Source organism: Pan paniscus, chromosome 12 (assembly GCF_029289425.2).
Source record: "Pan paniscus chromosome 12, NHGRI_mPanPan1-v2.0_pri, whole genome shotgun sequence".
NCBI classification, from domain to species: Eukaryota; Metazoa; Chordata; class Mammalia; order Primates; family Hominidae; genus Pan; species Pan paniscus.
In genome coordinates this window covers 73,445,551-73,464,012 of record NC_073261.2, presented here as the reverse complement: position 1 = coordinate 73,464,012, position 18,462 = coordinate 73,445,551, and the positions used below count along the sequence as shown (strand labels likewise).

The 18,462-nt window shown below is 33.8% G+C and overlaps 1 long non-coding RNA gene across 2 annotated transcripts in view; it reads right to left on the bottom strand.

The window, feature by feature from the left end:
* LOC134728671 (uncharacterized) overlaps nucleotides 1-18,462 on the bottom strand; it is a 206,935-nt gene that overhangs the window by 175,087 nt on the left and 13,386 nt on the right. The window contains exon 2 of one of the 2 annotated variants that reach the window (XR_010109325.1): nucleotides 7,388-7,448. This is a non-coding gene — a long non-coding RNA (uncharacterized LOC134728671). Of the gene's footprint in view, nucleotides 1-7,387; nucleotides 7,454-18,462 lie in introns of those variants that run through there. The other variant, XR_010109324.1, reaches the window with a different exon arrangement.

Sequence of the window (18,462 nt, the reverse complement as noted above, 5' to 3'; positions counted from 1 at the left end):
CTCACAGAAGTCAGAATGGCTATCACTAAAAAGTCAAAAAAATAACAGATGCTGGTGAGGTTATGGAGAAAAGAGAATGCTTATACACGGTTGGTGGCAGTGTAAATTAGTTCAGCCATTATAGAAAGTGGTATGCAGAAAAGAACTAAAAGCAGAATTACTATTTGACCAAGCAATCCCATTATTGGGTATATACTAAAGAAAAATAAATCATTCTACCAAAAAGAAACATGCATGCATGCATATGTAAATTGCAGCACTATTCACAACAGCAAATACATTGAATCAGACTAAATAACCATCACTTATAGACTGGATAAAGAATATGTGGTACATATACACCATGGAATACTATGCAGCCATAAAAAAGAATGAGATCCTGTCCTTTGCAGGGACATGGGTGGAGCTAGAGGCCATTATCCTAAACAAACTAATGAAGGAACAGAAGACCTAATACCACATGTTCTTACTTATAAGTCAGAACTACACTGTGAGGACACATGGACAAAAAGAGGACAACAATGGACATTGTGGCCACCTTGGGGGTGGGGGGTTGGGAGGACGGAGAGATCAGAAAAAAAAAATACCTGTTAGATACTATCCTTAATACCTGGGTGATGAAATAATCTGTACACCAAACCCCCATGACACAAGTTCACCTATATAAAACCTTGCACATGTACCCCAGAACCTAAAATAAAAGTTTTTTAAAAGCTAGCTTTTTCTACCTATTCTCTATACTTCTACTCTCACAATTCTCTTAATTTATTAAAGTGAAAACTATTTTCCCTATTATACACACATGTTGAAGGACAAGTCATCTAAAATGTTATTTAAAAGGTCAAGCTTTTCAGCCTTTATTTGAAATACCACAATTTTTACCAACATGAAATTTCACAAATTCTCTATTATTTGGCTTACCATCGGATTTTAATTCAGTCTATGAATTAAGCAAATGGCACCTGCTAGTACCTACTGTAACTCAATAGAACAGTATCTTGGAGACCAATCAGGGAAGAAGATAGCAGCTCTTCCAGATGTTGGTCCCCAAGGTTCACAGACATCCTGAGCTCATATGCCTCCCCCAGTCACCATTGTATGCCTTTCTCAGCTTTAAATCTTTATTGGAATAGCTATCCTCTTGTAACTCAATTTTCCCTTTAAGGCTGCCTTTGATCTCCATTTGAAACAATTACTCACCTGGATACAAATGATAGGTACCCAGAGAAACACATCTGATCTACACAAAGAATTGCACTCCTTCCACCAATTGTGACAATTCATAAAGATAAATATGCTAATGCCACACTATTTTAGAAAATATTTTTTAATGTTTTATATATATGCTGTTGAAAATGGTTTGGCAATACATGTTCCAAGAAACAAATGTGGTAAGAATAAAAGATGACTAAAGGTTTGTGTTTATGTGTGGGAGACAGCTGCATCAAACTTTATACAACAAATTATAATAGGTTTGATATTAGGAAGATTAATTTTCTGGAGTCATAATAAGATATTTTTCTCAAGACAGACATTTCAAATGAGATAGGACTCTAAACCCTAGGAAAGCTCTAACGGATCCAAATTCTTCCAGCTGAGGGTAGTCTTTTATGTTTCTTATCCCCTTCAAATTGATTCTCCAGTAAGACCTAATGTAATTTTTTAATCCATTTAAAAATGGATACATACTAGAAGCTTAACTTTGTGCAATTTTATTTTCTAATTTCTTAGGAAATAGGTTGGTGTCATGGTGCCTATTCTAAAAGGTCTCTGCTTCTAGTCTCTCCCTGCTCCTGTCTGTCTAGCTAACAGCTGCTGGAAGGAACGAACTTAGTACTTGAATCCTGACACTTCCCTGTTCTTCGTGGGCTAATCTCACAATATGCCTGGCTTTCTGGCCTGTGGAACTCCACAGCTGGGGCAATTTAACATCCAACTATAGGTTCAGCTCCATTCCAGACTTTAAACTAATTCCATGCCAAGATGATTTTTTATAAAACCTCACATGAAAAAGATAAAAATATCTCTTCAACAGGACTAGGTTACTGATGTTATTTGGACAGTGAGGACTCCTTAACAAGGCTTTCCACATGCCTTTTATAATCCAGATCATGTTACTGCCTTGCCCTGCACAAAACCTTTGAATCACTCCCCATTGCATTTAAAATTTAACCCAGCCTATTTCTAAGGATTATAAAATGTACTGCATGATTTGCCCTTCTGCTTTTGCTCTTTAACCTCATCTCCACACTGCACATAAAAGCTCACCAAACTTGCCAAACTCCTTTCATCCTTCATAGGCATTCTTAGCTCTGCCTGTGCTCTTTTCATGCTTGATTCTTTCTCTTCAAGTCTCATTTTACAATATCACCACTTGGACTTCTCTTTCTTGGATCACTGTACCTAAAAATGTATCCTCTTTGGTCATATTACTCTCTAGTGAAGTTCCCTTTTTGCTTCCTTTAAATCAGTTACCATTTCAATTTTCAAGTGTATGTTTCATATCACTTGCTGTCTTAATAACCATTGTATCTTCAGAAACCAGCACATGCCTGAGATCATGTCGAACAGATGAATGAATGAATGAATGAATGAATTCTGAACATCGCAGATGCCAAATATCCACTAACCTAAATATACTGTGCTTCTTCCTCTAAACACGATTTATCTGGTCCATGAAGTTATATTTCCGCCCTATGCAATTAATCATGCCATCAACCTTCAAAACTAAGTCATTATGAGTCTAGCATTTAAGTTCCCATGTTGTCAGACCCCTAAACTCTCATGCCTGTCTTGTTTCCTACTATTTCTCAATACAAACTAGGGAGTCCATCTGGGTTAGTCCACTCCTTCATCAACAAACAGGCCTGGTGGTTTTTGACTACTGACTTACCTCATAGAGAAAACCTCTGGCCAGAGTGTACTTCCCTGTCTTCTAACTAATGAGCCCACTGACGTAAACCTCAAGTCTCTTCCAAGAACTTCCAAACTAATAAGTGTTCAGTGATCATAGTATTTGTTAACTGTTAGGATTTATGTAATGTTGTGCTCCTTTGGATACTTTTCACGTACTACTTTGGATTACCTTATTATTAGTATCTTTTAAATGTTTACCTTAAAATGTTATTAAAATAGTCATATCTGCATTGTGTCTCCACAGCTACATTGTTCCAACTTGAGAATAATCTGTCCTGTTTATCTTTGTCTCCCTGAAAATGTCTTATACATTGTAGCTTTAAAACATACAGTGTTTATGTAATTGATTAATTCACATAAAAAACATTCTGGCAGCCTTAACTGAAAAATCTGTTAAGTATGAAAAGAGAACTTTGTCACTTAACACTTGTCATATACAGTCACATTTTGTATTTGGAAATATTTTGGTTGACTCAAAAATTCTAATGTAATATACAAATTGGTTTTATTTGGTACTAAATAGCCTTCACACAGGCTTAAACACAGACTTTTCGTTTTGTTTCAGAATGTAGAAAAAATAAATTGCTATGTACTATCACAATTAATGAACTGTAAATGGACACAGGGAGTTATTATTATCTTTTAAATGTTTAACTTAAAGTGTTATTAAAATAGGCATATCTGCATTGTGTCTCCACAGCTACATTGTCACAACTTAAGAATAATCTGTCCTGTTTGTCTTTGTCTCCCTGAAAATGTCTTATACATTGTAGTTTAAAAATATCCAGCCTCCTTCTACTTCCCCTTTCTTCTCTCTTTATCCCCTTTCTTTCTTTCTTTATTTCCTTCCTTCTTTCCTTCTTTCTTTCTTTCTTTCTAACATCTGACATCCCATGTAACTAACTCTTGCAGAACTAGAACTAAAAATTCTCTGAGAAACACAAATTAATTAATATGAAGTGAAAAGTTTAGAAAAATGAAACAAAAGAATAAGCAATAAGAAGAAAACAAAACAAATAAGTGGAAACATAAAATGTAGAAGATTAGTAGCACTTGTTACTCCCAGTTTAAACTTGTAGTTTGATGAAAGTGACTTAAAGGTGACCTTTAGAATCACTTAAGTATTTATGTATTTTGATTATTAACAAGCATTTATAAAACAATCATTACTAAGAATAACTGGAGTTGTTTTTTTTTTCTTATAAATTTGCTTATGTTCCTTCTAGATTCTGGACATTAGCCCTTTGTCAGGTGGATAGATTGCAAAGATTTTCTCCCATTCTGTAGGTCGCCTTTTCGCTCTGATGATAGTTTCTTTTGCTGTGAAGAATCTCTTTAGTTTAATTAGATCTTATCTGTCAATTCTGGCTTCTGTTGCCATTGCTTTTGGTATTTCAGTCATGAAGTCTTCACCCATGCCTATGTCCTGAATGGTATTGCCCAGGTTTTCTTCTAGCATTTTTATGGTCTTAGGTCTTACACTTAAGTCTTTAATCCATCTTGAGTTAATTTTTATATAAGGTGTAAGGAAGAGGTCCAGTTTCAGTTTTCTGCATATGACCAGCCAGTTTTCCCAACACTATTTATTAGAGAATCCTTTCCCCATTGCTTGTTTTTGTCAGGTTTGTCAAAGATCAGATGGTTGTAGACGTGTGGCATTATTTCTGAGGCCTCTGCTCTGTTCCATTGGTCTATATACCTGTTTTGGTACCAGAATCATGCTGTTTTGGTTACTGCAGCCTTGTAGTATAGTTTGAAGTCAGGTAGCATGATGCCCCCAGCTTTGTTCTTTTTGCTTAGAATTGTCTTGGCTCTATTGACTCTTTTGGTTCCATATGAAATTTAAAGTAGTTTTTTCTAATTCTGTGAAGAAAGTCAATGTTAGCTTGATGGGGATAGCATTGAATCTATAAATCACTTTGGGCAACATGGCCTTTTTCATGATATTGATTGTTCCTATCCATGAGCATGGAATGTTTTTCCATTTGTTTGTGTCCAAAAAACAAACAACCCCATCAAAAAGTGGACAAAGGACATAAACGAACACTTCTCAAAAGAGGACATTTATGTGGCCAAAAAACATATGAAAAAAAAGCTCATCATCACTGGTCATGAGAGAAATGAAAATCAAAACTACAATGAGATACCATGTCATGCCAGTTAGAATAGCGATCATTAAAAAGTCAGGAAACAACAGATGCTAGAGAGGATGTGGAGAAATAGGAATGCTTTTACACTGTTGGAGGGAGTGTAAATTAATTCATCCATTGTGGAAGATGGTGTGGCGATTCCTCAAGGATCTAGAACCAGAGATACCATTTGACCCAATAATCTCATTACTCGGTATATACCCAAAGGATTATAAATCATTCTACTGTAAAGACACATGCACATGTATGTTTATTGCAGCACTATTAACCATAGCAAAGACTTGGAACCAACCCAAATGCCCATCAATGATAGACTGGATAAAGAAAATGTGGCACATATACACCATGGAATACTATGCAGCCATAAAAAAGGATGAGTTCATGTCCTTTGCAGAGACATGGATGAAACTGGAAACCATCATTCTCAGAAAACTAACACAGGAACAGAAAACTAAACACCACAGGTTCTCACTCATAAGTGGGAGTTGAACAATGAGAAGACATGGACACAGGGAGGGGAACATCACACACCAGGGCCTGTTGGGGGTGGGGGGTAGGGGAGGGATAGCATTAGGAGAAATATCTAATGCAGATGACAGGTTGATGGATGCAGCAAACCACCATGACACGTGTATACCTACATAATAAACCTGCACATTCTGTGCATGTATCCCAGAACTTAAAGTATAATAAAAAAACTAAAAATTAACAAAAAGAATAACTGGGAAAAAACATTAAAAGTTTATGATGGAACTTCACTTTCAATAATGGTGGAGCAACAGAGGCCATATTTATCTTCAATCTTGTTTTTGCTCGTTTATTTGGTTTTATCCTTACTGCTTATCCTTTTGTTTCATCCCGAAATGATAAAACTGTTTCCAAGTAACTTAGCCACATCTCAGAAAAAAGCTATAGACTATTCACAGGAATACAAAAATATTCAGCGCCCAAAAATATAAAATTAAGATTTTGGTGTCATATCAAAAATTATTAGATATTCAAAGGATTAGAAAACTACAACCAACAGTGAGGAGAAAAATTCATCAAAAGAAGCCAATATGGAACGCATAAATATTGTACAATTAGTAGACAAGGATATGAAAACTCTTGTAACTATATTCTTTATATTCAAAAAACTGGAGAAAAGGATAGAAATGTTTTACAGAGGCAAGAATAATATAAAAACAGAACAAAATTTAACTTCCAGAGATGAAAAATGAAATGTCTAGTTGAAAGATACACTGGTTGAGATAAATAATATATCAGACATTAGAATAACGTATTTGAAAGGACAGCAATAAAAACTTTCGAAAATAAAACAGAGAGAAGGAAGACTTAAAGACAACACTAGAGAGCTGTGAAACAAATTGAAGCAGTCTAATGTATGTGTAATTGTAGTTCTTGATGAAGATAATAGAGTGAATGGGAAATGAAAAATATTTGAAAAAATAAAATTTCAAAATTTATGAAAATTATAAGCCCACAGATCCAAGAAGCTTGTTAAACATTAGCATTGACCATATATTTATCAACAGAAACAATGCAAATGAGAATACAGTAGAGTAACATCTTAAAGCACTGAAAGAAAAAAACTCAGCAACATAGAATTATATACCCAACAAAACTATTTTTTGAAATGAAGGTGAAAGAAGACTTTTTTAGAAATACAAAAGGTAAAAGAATTTATCAGCATAAGATTGAAGAAATCTTACAGGAAACCCTTAAGATGAAAGAAAGATCATACCAGATGGAACTTTGAGTCTGCACCGAGAATAGAGTATTGGAAATGGTAACTGGGTAGGCAAATGCATATGATTTTTTCTCATTATTGAAATCTCTTTAAAGGATAACAGATTGTTTAAACAAAATCATAACAATGTAGTGTGAACTTTATACTATGTGCAGAAATAAAATGTATAATAATAACATACAGGCCCAGAGGGGAGAAAGGGAAGTATATTATTACAAGGTTCTCATACTACATGTGAATTTGTATGTCACTTTAAGGTAGACTATATTATTACATATGTACACTGTAAACATAAAAGCAATAATCAAAAATAACAAAATAATTGATTGAAGCTAAAAAGCTATTTGAGGAGATAAGAAGGAATAACCATAATCTTATAAGTAATTCAAAGAAGGCAAAAAAAGGAGAAAATGTAAGGTGAGAATGAATAAAACAAATATAATATTAATTGCAAGATAAATTTTAATTTTAAATAACATTAAATGTAATAGATTTAAAATTCCAATTAAAAGGCAGAGATTATCAGATTTGATTTTTTCAAAAAAAAAAAGGCACAACTTAATATACCTACTTCAGATGTTTATGTACCTAGTAACAAAGGTCCAAAATTTTTGAAGCAAAATCTGATAGAACTGCAAGGAAAATAAGACAAATCTACAACTATTGTTTGAAATTTCAAGAAAACATAGGCATAAATATTTGTGACCTTGGGTTAGAAAAATATTTCTTACGTATAATACATAAAATAAAAAATATGATAAATTTGACTTTATAAAACTTAAATAAAAGAATCTCTGAAAGAAACTATTGAAAGAATGAAGTGACAATCCTTAGAAAGGGAGAAGAAAATTTTTACGAATCACATATCTGACAAAGGATTCATATTCAGAGTATCTAAATCGCTCTCAAAATCTGATAACAAGAAAATAAATCATTTTTCAACTGAGCAAAATATTTGAATAGACATTTCAGCAAAAAAGATAAACAGCAAAAAGCACATAAGATGCTCAACAATATTAATTATTAAGGAGATATGAATTAAAACCACAGTGAGACAGTGCGACACACCTATTAGTATGGCTAACTCTAAATATTGACCAAAGAAGGTTTGTGTGGATGTGAAAGATCTATCAGTGCTATACACTGCTAGTGAAAATGTAAAATAGCGCAGCCACTTTAAAACCCGTTGGACAGGTTCTTAATAAATTAAATATATTCCTATCTAATGATCCAGCCATTATGCTTTTAGGTATTTACCCAAAAGAATGAAACTGTATGTACATGAAAGTTTTTGGCAGCCATATTTGCAATACTCCAAGCTGGAAGCAACATAAATGTCCATTAATAAGTAGAATGGACAAATTTAGTATACTCATACAATGAAATCGACTCAGCAATACAAAGCAGTAAACTACTGAAACATGCAACAACATGGAGTGAAAGAAACTAGACTACATCCCCCCACAAAACAAAGAGAGAATATACTGTAATTTGATGCATGGAAAACTTATAGATCATTGCTCCAATCTGAAACCTTACTTCCCCAGAAATGATCACCAGTGCTACAGAAAATAGCTAAACTCTTTAGAGGTTAAAACAAGAAATAAAACATAGATCTCCTTATTACTAAGTCAGTGTTTATATTAATTCAGTAGATGCTCTGTATTGTTTAACATTTCATTTCTGAGGAAATTTCATACTATTATGTAACCTTTTAGATTCCCTCTGTGAAAAATGTATGTCTTCATGGATACTCATAGGAGGTTAAAAATAATGGTACTTTTAGCTAACATAAATGTCACAAAGTTTTTAGTACAAGAATAATATGTTGAATCTATCATAGTTATGCCCATTTGAATTAAGAATAATATGGAATTGCATACAACCCATTGAAATGACATTCTAACACAAAAGTTACACAAATAAATATAATGAAAGACAGAAAACCATGAATAACCAACAGAAGTGGAAGTAATTATCAGAGTTTAAAAGAGGGACAGAGAATTTTAAGTTGGAGAAAGTAAGAATGATTGAATGGAAGAGATATTTCATACTGGCCTATATAGTATATTTAAATACTTTATTTAAAAAATATGACATACTATTATGAGAAAACCTGGAAAAGAAGTAGAAAGAAACATACCTGAATACTCACTGCATAGTCATATTAGTGATTTCTCTGTAGTTTCTTGTTATACAATTGTTTTTACATTATTAGAGAATTAAGAGGCATATACTGGTAATTACAAATAAGATATAATTTCTGAAAGTAAAGTTAATGTCTATACATTAACTTATTGTATTATTGTATACATGCTTATTGTACAACATTCAGAAAAATGCAGAAATTAAACAGTATAAAAAGTATCCCAAATCTCCATCTACACAATAATATCAGGTAACATTTTGGTATATATTGCCATATTTTTTATTTCCTGTATTTTTTAACAAATTTGTTAAATGCGTTATCTTGTATTAGATATATTAACGTATACATAATTAGCAAAGAAGCATTCACTGGTGAAGGAGAACATTTAAAAAGGCTTACTGATAACATCTTAAATCTGAAATCACTTGGATTCTTCCAATATTATAATTTTTATTAATTTATATTACGTACTGAATACTCAACTTGTGCAGCCACTATTCTAAATGCTTTATATATAAACTAATTAAATTATTATAAGTGTTAATAGATCAGAAAACTATGGCATAAAGATGGATAAAACTATATCATATTCCTTGGTAATAAAAATGTTCAATATATACGTTTATGCAATTTTACTTCATGAAAGGGCATTATTGGATTTATCCATTTTATGACAAAATAGACACAATTTTTCATTTTTATGATCCTATTGTGTAAATAGTTTAGACTTTTGGGGGGTGAGACAGAATATCTCTGGTCATTGTTTTAAATGATTATCAAATATAGGAAGAAATTCCACCTGAATTGTGTTGATAAATGGTTAAGAATGATAGCTAATTTGTATTATGGTTATCTCCAGTGCTCATTAAAAGGTGATATTCAGAATATTTCTCATTATTAGTGAATACGAGAAGATTCCATATTGGGCTATCAAAGTCAGACTAGGTTTTGGGAAATTATTCAAGGTACATTCTAAAACCCATAAACTCACCATCTTACCATAGAAAATGCTAACGCTAATGCATTACCATTGCTCAGGACAGAGAATCAGGGCATGTACTATAGGCTTTTACCAAACAGAAAGTTCCAACTCTTCCAACTCCTCTACTTTGTACCCAGTGGTTACCTGGTTTTAGTTTATCTCTGAAAGTTTGGCAAGTAGAACAAGGAAGTAAAATAATTAATGCTATTCATTATTCTACTTTCTTTTCTATTTTGCCTATTACTTTTCATTTCATTCTATTGTAAACGTTTTCTTCTTAATATCTTCTTTCCTTATGGTTATTTATGCCTTATTGTAACCTCCATGCCTTCTGTTTTCTGATCAGAGTTCCATACAAGTGTCTAAATAAGTCTTCTGATTTCTGTGATTGTTTTCAAAGTTCAGCGCTTGTACTCTAAGGCCTTTGTTTCCTTTAGAATTCTTCAAGCTAGTGCTATTTTCTTTTGTTGTATACTTGTGTTTGTCTATTTGCTTTAATTTTTAATTGGCACATAATAATTCTACATATTTATGGGGTGCAGAATATTTTGGTACCTGTATACGATGTGTATGATCAAATCAGGGTAAGTTAGCATCTTCATCACCTATTTGTGCTTGGAACATTCAAAATGCTACCCTACAGATACTCAAAAATATACAATAAATTACTGCTACTATAGTCCCCCACAGTGCTATATTCTTTCTATCTAGAATTTATTCTTCCTATGTAGCTATAATTTCGTATCTGTCAACCAACTTCTCCCTATACTCCCCATTCCCCTACCCTCTTTAGCCTTAGCAACCACTATTCAACTCTCTACTTCTATGAGATCATCTTTTTGAGACTGTAAGACATTATATTAAATGAAACAAACCAGGCACAGAAAGATAAATATTGCATGTTTTTATTCATATATTCTGTAATATTTTTATTGATTTTATTGGTTCAACTTTGTTTACACATTTTTGAGAAGGTAGGTCTACAGATCTTGTGATTGGACCCCTACATTACCACATGAATGTGAGGATAGTAAACTCTCACATCATCTTTCTTTCACTTACAGAGGATAATCTGGACACCCTGCACCTAAGGATGCATTTTGATCAATAGATGTAAAAAGCATTATTTCAAAATTTCGACTGTTTATCTGTGTAACCAGAGTATACCTACCAAAGGCAGAAAATGCTGTCATTTAAAATAGGATTGTTAAACATCCCCATTTCATAAGCACCCATGGACCTCTGGATATAGTATAAAGGCAGATATTGACTAGGAGGCATAATGATGTAAGGTGTTATCACTTTTGCAAGGGTATAGGCATATTTTGTTAAACTTAGAGAATGATTTTTAATATTTATCCAGATGCTGTGATTTTCTTTAAACTAAGATTTGTTCTTTGGAGAGAGAGGGTGTGTGTGTGGGCACACACACCAGGTATGTTGCTATGCTGCTGCGTGTATATCTGTGTGTGTGGCAGCATGCACACATGCAGTCATAAATGAGGTCTGTGTTTCAGACGTTCATTAGCTGATGAACATTCATTACATGTCAAACAGCATATCTGTACTTTATACTAGTAGTGAATCTGGATGGACATGGACTATCAAAGCCTCCCTGAAATTCCACAGGTGCTCCTCCTCCATTTTCTGTATATTTTTGCTACACCAAATGCTAATTTTACAAAATGAGCTGTTAGGTGTTATTTTGTCTTAGACATTGCATTTGAAATAGAAGATGGCATCAAGCCATAAGAGCAAGATATTAGGAGGTGGTAAAGACTAACCCTGAAAAAGTTTGAAGAAGGAAGTCCTCGGAGACCGGAGGACACACACTAATGACTGAATATGTCTATACAGGGCATGCTTTCATGCTGTGTTTAAAATAAGTTGTGCTTTCTCTAGTGATAGAATTTTTAAAATTTCCCCTCTATCTTGTATTATAATTCATTTTGTTTACTTTCAGTCCTACAATAGAATTTAATATGCCTACTCCCTTATATACAAGAATGGTTTAAAAATTAAGGAGAATAGGAAAGGTTAAGAATGGCTCCCCTGACTTTCATGCACCTGCTGAGGTTCGTGTAGAGATACCAGCACTGTATCATGCCCCGGTGTTCCAGGTTGTGATTTGCAATAAAAGGCACTTGTAGAGAAGGGCTACACAGGAGATTTTTGGGTAATGAGGCAAAGGTAATGTCATGAGCCACCAGGTAAGCAACAAGGCCATGCTTTCATAAATATACTAAAACTAGGTAACCATTTGGTACAAAGTGGAGGAGTGGCAAGAGCTGGAACTTTCTCTTTGGTAAGAGCCTATAGTACATGCCCATATGATCTGTCCTGAGTGATGCTGATGCATTAGCATTAGCATTTTCTATAGTAAGATGGTAAGTTTATGGGTATTAGAATGCGTCTTGAATAATTTCCCAATACCTAGTGTGGCTTTGCTACATCAGTATGGGATCTTCTGCTCTTCCAGGTGAATGGCTTCTTAATAGTCTCAGTGGACCCAATCTATTAAAACTAAAATCTTGAGAATATTCTCCCACCAATATTCTTCCTATCTTAGTTATGGCAGATCTTAACTTGAGAGGCTAGTCACAGATCAGCAGATGGAGACTAAGATCAGTCCCTACTTCCAATTTTCTGCTACTGTTTTTTTTTTTTTTTCTAGAAGTATGATATCCAAATGATTATAAGTGTAGAGAAAGGCTATTTTGGCTGTGTTAAAAAGAACCTTCAGGGAACAGAAGGATGATGGCTGACTTTCCAGTCTGTTACAGATCTTATTTTGCTGGACAAAGACAGGTTTACTCAGTACAACTGTAGCAGAGTCTACTAATTGTTGCCATTGCCCTTCCACTGGTCTTGAATTTAGTGAAATTCTTTTCCTGATTTGGAGGGTGGCTCAAATGTTATCCCTAATTTGGAAGGGCTGATTATGTTTTTATCTTTTTTCAAAATTAGAAAGCTGTGAGAATATTACACGTAAGATGGAATACAAACCTATGCTAGAACTTCAGGAAAGTGAACAGAAGCAGGCAGATGGGGTAGAAATATAATTTAACAAATGGAAAAGCAGAATCTATGAGACTTAATATGTATCAGATATAACCATGAATGACCAAAAATAAAAATTTAAAAAGGAAAAATGCCACCATGATTTCAAGCCTAAGAATCTGAGAGAAATCTGATTGCCATTAATGGAATAAGAAAGTCAAGAAGATTTGTTTCAGAAGTAAGCAAGAAATAATAAAGCTGTAAAAAATGATTTTGCAAAGCTAATTCTAAATTATCTACAAATTATTCCAAAGTCAGGGTAAGGTAGAAGATTTTTTACTATAATAACTAACCTCATTGGGCTGTAGTTGCTTCAAAACTATGGAATTAAGGAATAATTTAAAGCTATATATATTAGTTCAATCTGTCATCCCTATTTCTAAACTATTTCTATATTATTTTGTAAATACAATGGAAACATTCAACCAAAGAGCAAAACTGGACAAATCTCCACCTGACATCCTTCCTTAAGTCCACATTGCTTTAGATAGATATTTGACAAAGCCCCAAGCAATGGAGGTCATGCCACCGAATGTGAAAGAACCTCACTTCCTTTCTATATTTTCCCATTGTTCTTATGTGGTAGAATTCATGTATGTTCCAAATATTATTTTGTTATGATCTTCTTGTAGTAAAACAACTACTTGCTAGGAAAGTCATCTTTAAAACATTTGGATATGCATAAAAATATTACAAACCCAGTTTTAGAGAAAAGTACACATGTGATTTTCCAAGGTATATTTCTGGGTAACCTGTGGCTGAATTTTGAGAAATCCAGGCAAAATAATGCCGTACTGCTGTAAAAATTATCTAATATTTTAATAGCAGGAATCACCAGCAGATTGCTATTTAAAAGAGCCATTCTAGGATTCAGCAATATTGATAACATGTCTACTTCTGCAGTCTTCTTAAGAGTGAAGTAACTTATAGAGCTAAGACATTACTTTCTTGATATCACTTCTTTCGTAATACAATATGGTCAATTTTCGCAAAAATATTTATATTCCCTTTTAAAAATAAAGTATAGGAAAGAAATTCAACTGAATGAAGACATATTTATGCCAACAGAAACGTTTTTCAATGGAGGCATCAAAGATAGTAAAATATTTAGGAGAACTTTACTGTTAAAAAATTATTCATTTAAAATAATGATCTGACAGTCTTCAAATCAGAATACCTATGTTTAAACTCTTGCTTTATGTTTTTGGGATACTTTTATTTAGCTTCTTGGAACCTTAGTTTTCTCATGCATAAAATGAAAACTATATAAACTTGTTCACTGTACTTTCATATATAGCCCAAATTCATTGAATCGGCCTCTTTTTCCACTCTCATCTAGTCTCTACAGCACCATTATATTTTGTGTGGATTCCCATGATAGCTTCTTAACTAGTCTCTCTGCTTCTGCATTTGCCATGTCTGTTCCTTTCCTGCAGTTTCCACCTTCTATATAGTAGCCAGTATGAATTTTTCAAAAATACAAATGAGATCCATTCCCTTTCCTGTGCAAACCATCCAGTCGTTTTGCATTACATTTAAACTGACTCTCCTTGCTCTGACTTACTATCTGACCTTACTCTGACTTACCTCTCTGACCTTATCACTTAATTATGCTTCAACCACACAGGTTGAAGCATTCAACCACACAGGTTGAAGCATTCAACCACACAGGTTGAAGCATTCAACCTGTTCCTGGTATTACTTTCAGTTCCTGGAATTTCACTCTTATTCTAGGGTCGTGGCACATAATATTCTTCCTGCTTGGAGTGCTCTTGGAGTGTTTCCAAGTCTGGCTTTTTCGCAGCTCAACTATCACCTCGTCCATATGCCTTTCCATACTCCTCAATCTGTAATCAACTTTAGCTTTCTTCAACCCCAGGAATTACCTAACATGTTACTTTGTATTTTTTCTTTATAAAACTTACCATAACCTAAAAATGTTAACACGTTCGTTTGCTTGTTTATTGATTGTTTCTTTCCACTAGAATCTAACTCCTTCTGAACAACTATCTTATCTAGCTTATTTAAGTAGCTATTTATGGAATAATCTACACTCCCAGAATCTACAGCAGAGGCATAAACATAATATATGCTGAAAAAATATCTGTTAAATGAATACTAAAAGTGCCACTGTAAAGATAATGTATGCAAAATTACCTAGAGTGGGAAAAGGAAGAGGTGAAACTCACATTGCGTCTAATGGAAGGATGTTGTTGAGAAGATCATTATGTGATCTAGTTTTGAGAGCTCTGCTCTAAATTATGAGAATATTTACTTTAGACTCGTAATAACCGTTTTGTTTAGATCACATAGCTAAGAGTAGTCTGACTGGTATGCTTTCCTAGCACGTTTAGAAATATCTTTATGATTCTACACTTTGTATCTTCATTCCATTTTCATTTTCAATCCTGTGTCCACTTTGCACCAATCCATATTTTCCTCTCTCTTGCTTTAATTGTATGTTATTTGTAATATTTTATGTGGTTTTGTAAGCCATTTTCTTTCTGGAATAGAAAGTACAAACCAAATATTTCAATATTGTAGTTAATATTCAGTTAACACAAGTTGAATCTGAATTTTAATGTGGAAATATAGTAAGAATACAGAAAATCTAATCTACTTTTTGCCTTACACAAAGGAGGCATTCAAAATCATGTTTACCTGATTTGATCAAACCTTCTAGGGCTTATAATTTAAATAACCATATATTCATTCTAAACCTATTTGGTGAATATGCATGATACCTGCATGATTACTTGTTAGATGTCAAGAGGAAATAATCACAAATTAGCCCTCTTACTCTTCATATCTGAGCATAATATCAGCAGACAGATGAGACTTAAATGCAAATACTTTAATATAGGATACAGATTATTCTTGGCAACACCCAGCCTCAGCATGCTTTCCATTTCTGAAGCTTCCCTCCAAGAGATAAGTCTCAATCAGTTGCTGTGCTGGTACTAGAGGACACAGCTACCATGACAGTGGCTGATTGGTCTGCATCATTTTTCAGTCCAAAGTTAGTCTATCTGTACCATAGGTTGGCCAGTTCTTTATGGTGGTCTATTGATAAAGCTCTGGTGGAAGGAGTAAAGGATGACTAACTTGGTCATTCAGATCCTCTCTCTGGATGAGTTTGAATTTGAAACAAATATAAAATAGTGATACTGACAGTCAAAGGACACAGAGAGAACATGAATCAGAGAGAGTAGCCATGACCTCAAAGAGAGAGCACAGACTGAAATCAGAAAGGTTCTGGGAATGAGACATCAACCAGATACTCATATTACAAGAACAACTTTCTCCTAATATTTCTCAACATCTTAGCTCCCTGAGATTGTGGAGGAACTTTCAGGTTTACACAAATGCTTGCTACATAAACAAGACTTCTTTTTACCAATAAATTCTCATTTCTTCAGGGATCCAAGAATGCCTTTTTTCATTGCACCCAAATGGGTTAACTAATATAGGGATATTCCATCCAACTGACATACACAGGAGTGAAAATGTAACTTGACTAGAATATAGCAAAAGAGTACACACATTGTAACTGCACCGACCAACTCCAATTGAAGAATAAACTGCCCTTGCAAAGAGATTTGCTTTCCCTAAAGCCATGAAAATCCTGCAAAGATGTTTAAAAGAACAGATTCTAAAACTAAAACAGACTTTAGATGTTGCCAAATCTAATTTCCCCCACAGTTCACGAGTCCTATCTGAACCAAAGCTGTTTTAATCTAAACACTTATGTCCTCCCAAAATTAATGCATTCAAACCACATCACCAATGTGATAGTATTAAGAGGTGCAGCCTTTGGGAGGTGATTAGGTTATTAGGGCTCTACCTTGATGAATGGAATTACAGCAGATCCTTGAATAATGTCCATTCACTCAATATTATTTTGTTATAACATTGATGAGAACATTGGGTTTTCTCCAGGTAGTCTGGCTCTCTACCACATGCCAAAGGCACATTAGGTCATCAGGTAAAAGAAGTGGGTAGATAATCATCTTACTTGTTTTCACTAACCTTCTTAAATATATGTCTAGCTCACATTTATTTCAATACTTAATATTAGAAGTATTTTGATCTTTATTTTGAAGTTGGGTGATGTTTTGTAACCAGGAATAGGCTATAGGAACTTAGCTCTTTTTTATATTAATTAGCCTGTGGGAAACTGGTTTCATTATACGTCATTTTGCTTAAAGATGCAGTTTCCAAGGACCTACGGATGATGCTAAGTGAGGACTTACTGTAGTACCTTTGTAAAAGAGATCCCAGAGAAGTGGCCACCTACTACTGCCTTCCACTCTATGAGAACACAGCAAAAAGGCTCTATCAATGAACCAGGAAACAGTCTTTCGCCAGATACCAAGTCTGCCTGCACTTTGACCTTAAAATTTTCAGCCTCCAGAGCTTTTCTGTTGTTTATGTCATCTGGCTTACAGTATTTTGCTACAGAAGTGCAAATAGTTTAAGACATAAGTAGATGATCATTCTCTCGGCTTAAGTACTAAATTTTCAGGGACAATTTTACTGTATTAACGTGCTAACCCCTTGAATTGTGTGAAAAAGCACAGCTACATGCTAATTGTGAGAAAGCTTTTCCTTATACTGTGCTAAAACTTGTGTTCTGAAATGTATTTAAATCAGTCTTTGACTACTGGAAGAACAAAGACTACTCCCTTACAGGAAAATTGTTCTAATTTTTGAAGATAAATAAAAATTTCCCATGATTTCTTACTTCTATAAAATAAACAGTGCCATTCCCTCCAGTAACCATTCCTCAAATAATATAATTCTCTAATCACTCATCATCCTGTTACACTCTCCTGCTCTGCTGCTTGCTGACTGATTTATCACTGTGTAGAGCCAAACAAAGTTGAGATAATTGTATACATATCCATATCCATATTAAGAAACTTTCAAACACACTAGTTTATTCTATGAGAAGTAAAATTTCCAATTAAATTTGTCAAACATGCAATGTACACCTACATACTCCACAGTGGACATCATTCAACACACAAAGATATTCAAATCTTTGTGGTTGTTTGCAAAGAAATTACAACAAGTTTAGAGAATAACAAACACTTCATTTCACAGTCATTACCTCTCCAGGATTCCTTTTATATCTCTATCATCTCTATAGGTTATGTCACTTTACTCAAGAGAAAATAAACAGTAGACAGTATTCAATAAGAAAGCAACAAATTTGGTTTAAATAGATCAGGAAACACTAAAATTTTCATAAAAGTATGGCAGGAGCATTCCAAATTTCTCCCGAGGATTAGTGAGCCTACTCAACATTTTTCTTGATTTTAATTTAGGCAATATTCCCATTAGGTAGTTTACCTAATTAGGGCATTTGTTTAAAGTCCATAATGTTAATTCAATAAAAATTCCAGTAAAAGTACATTAGATTTTTTATGTTAACAATGCACACTTTATATAG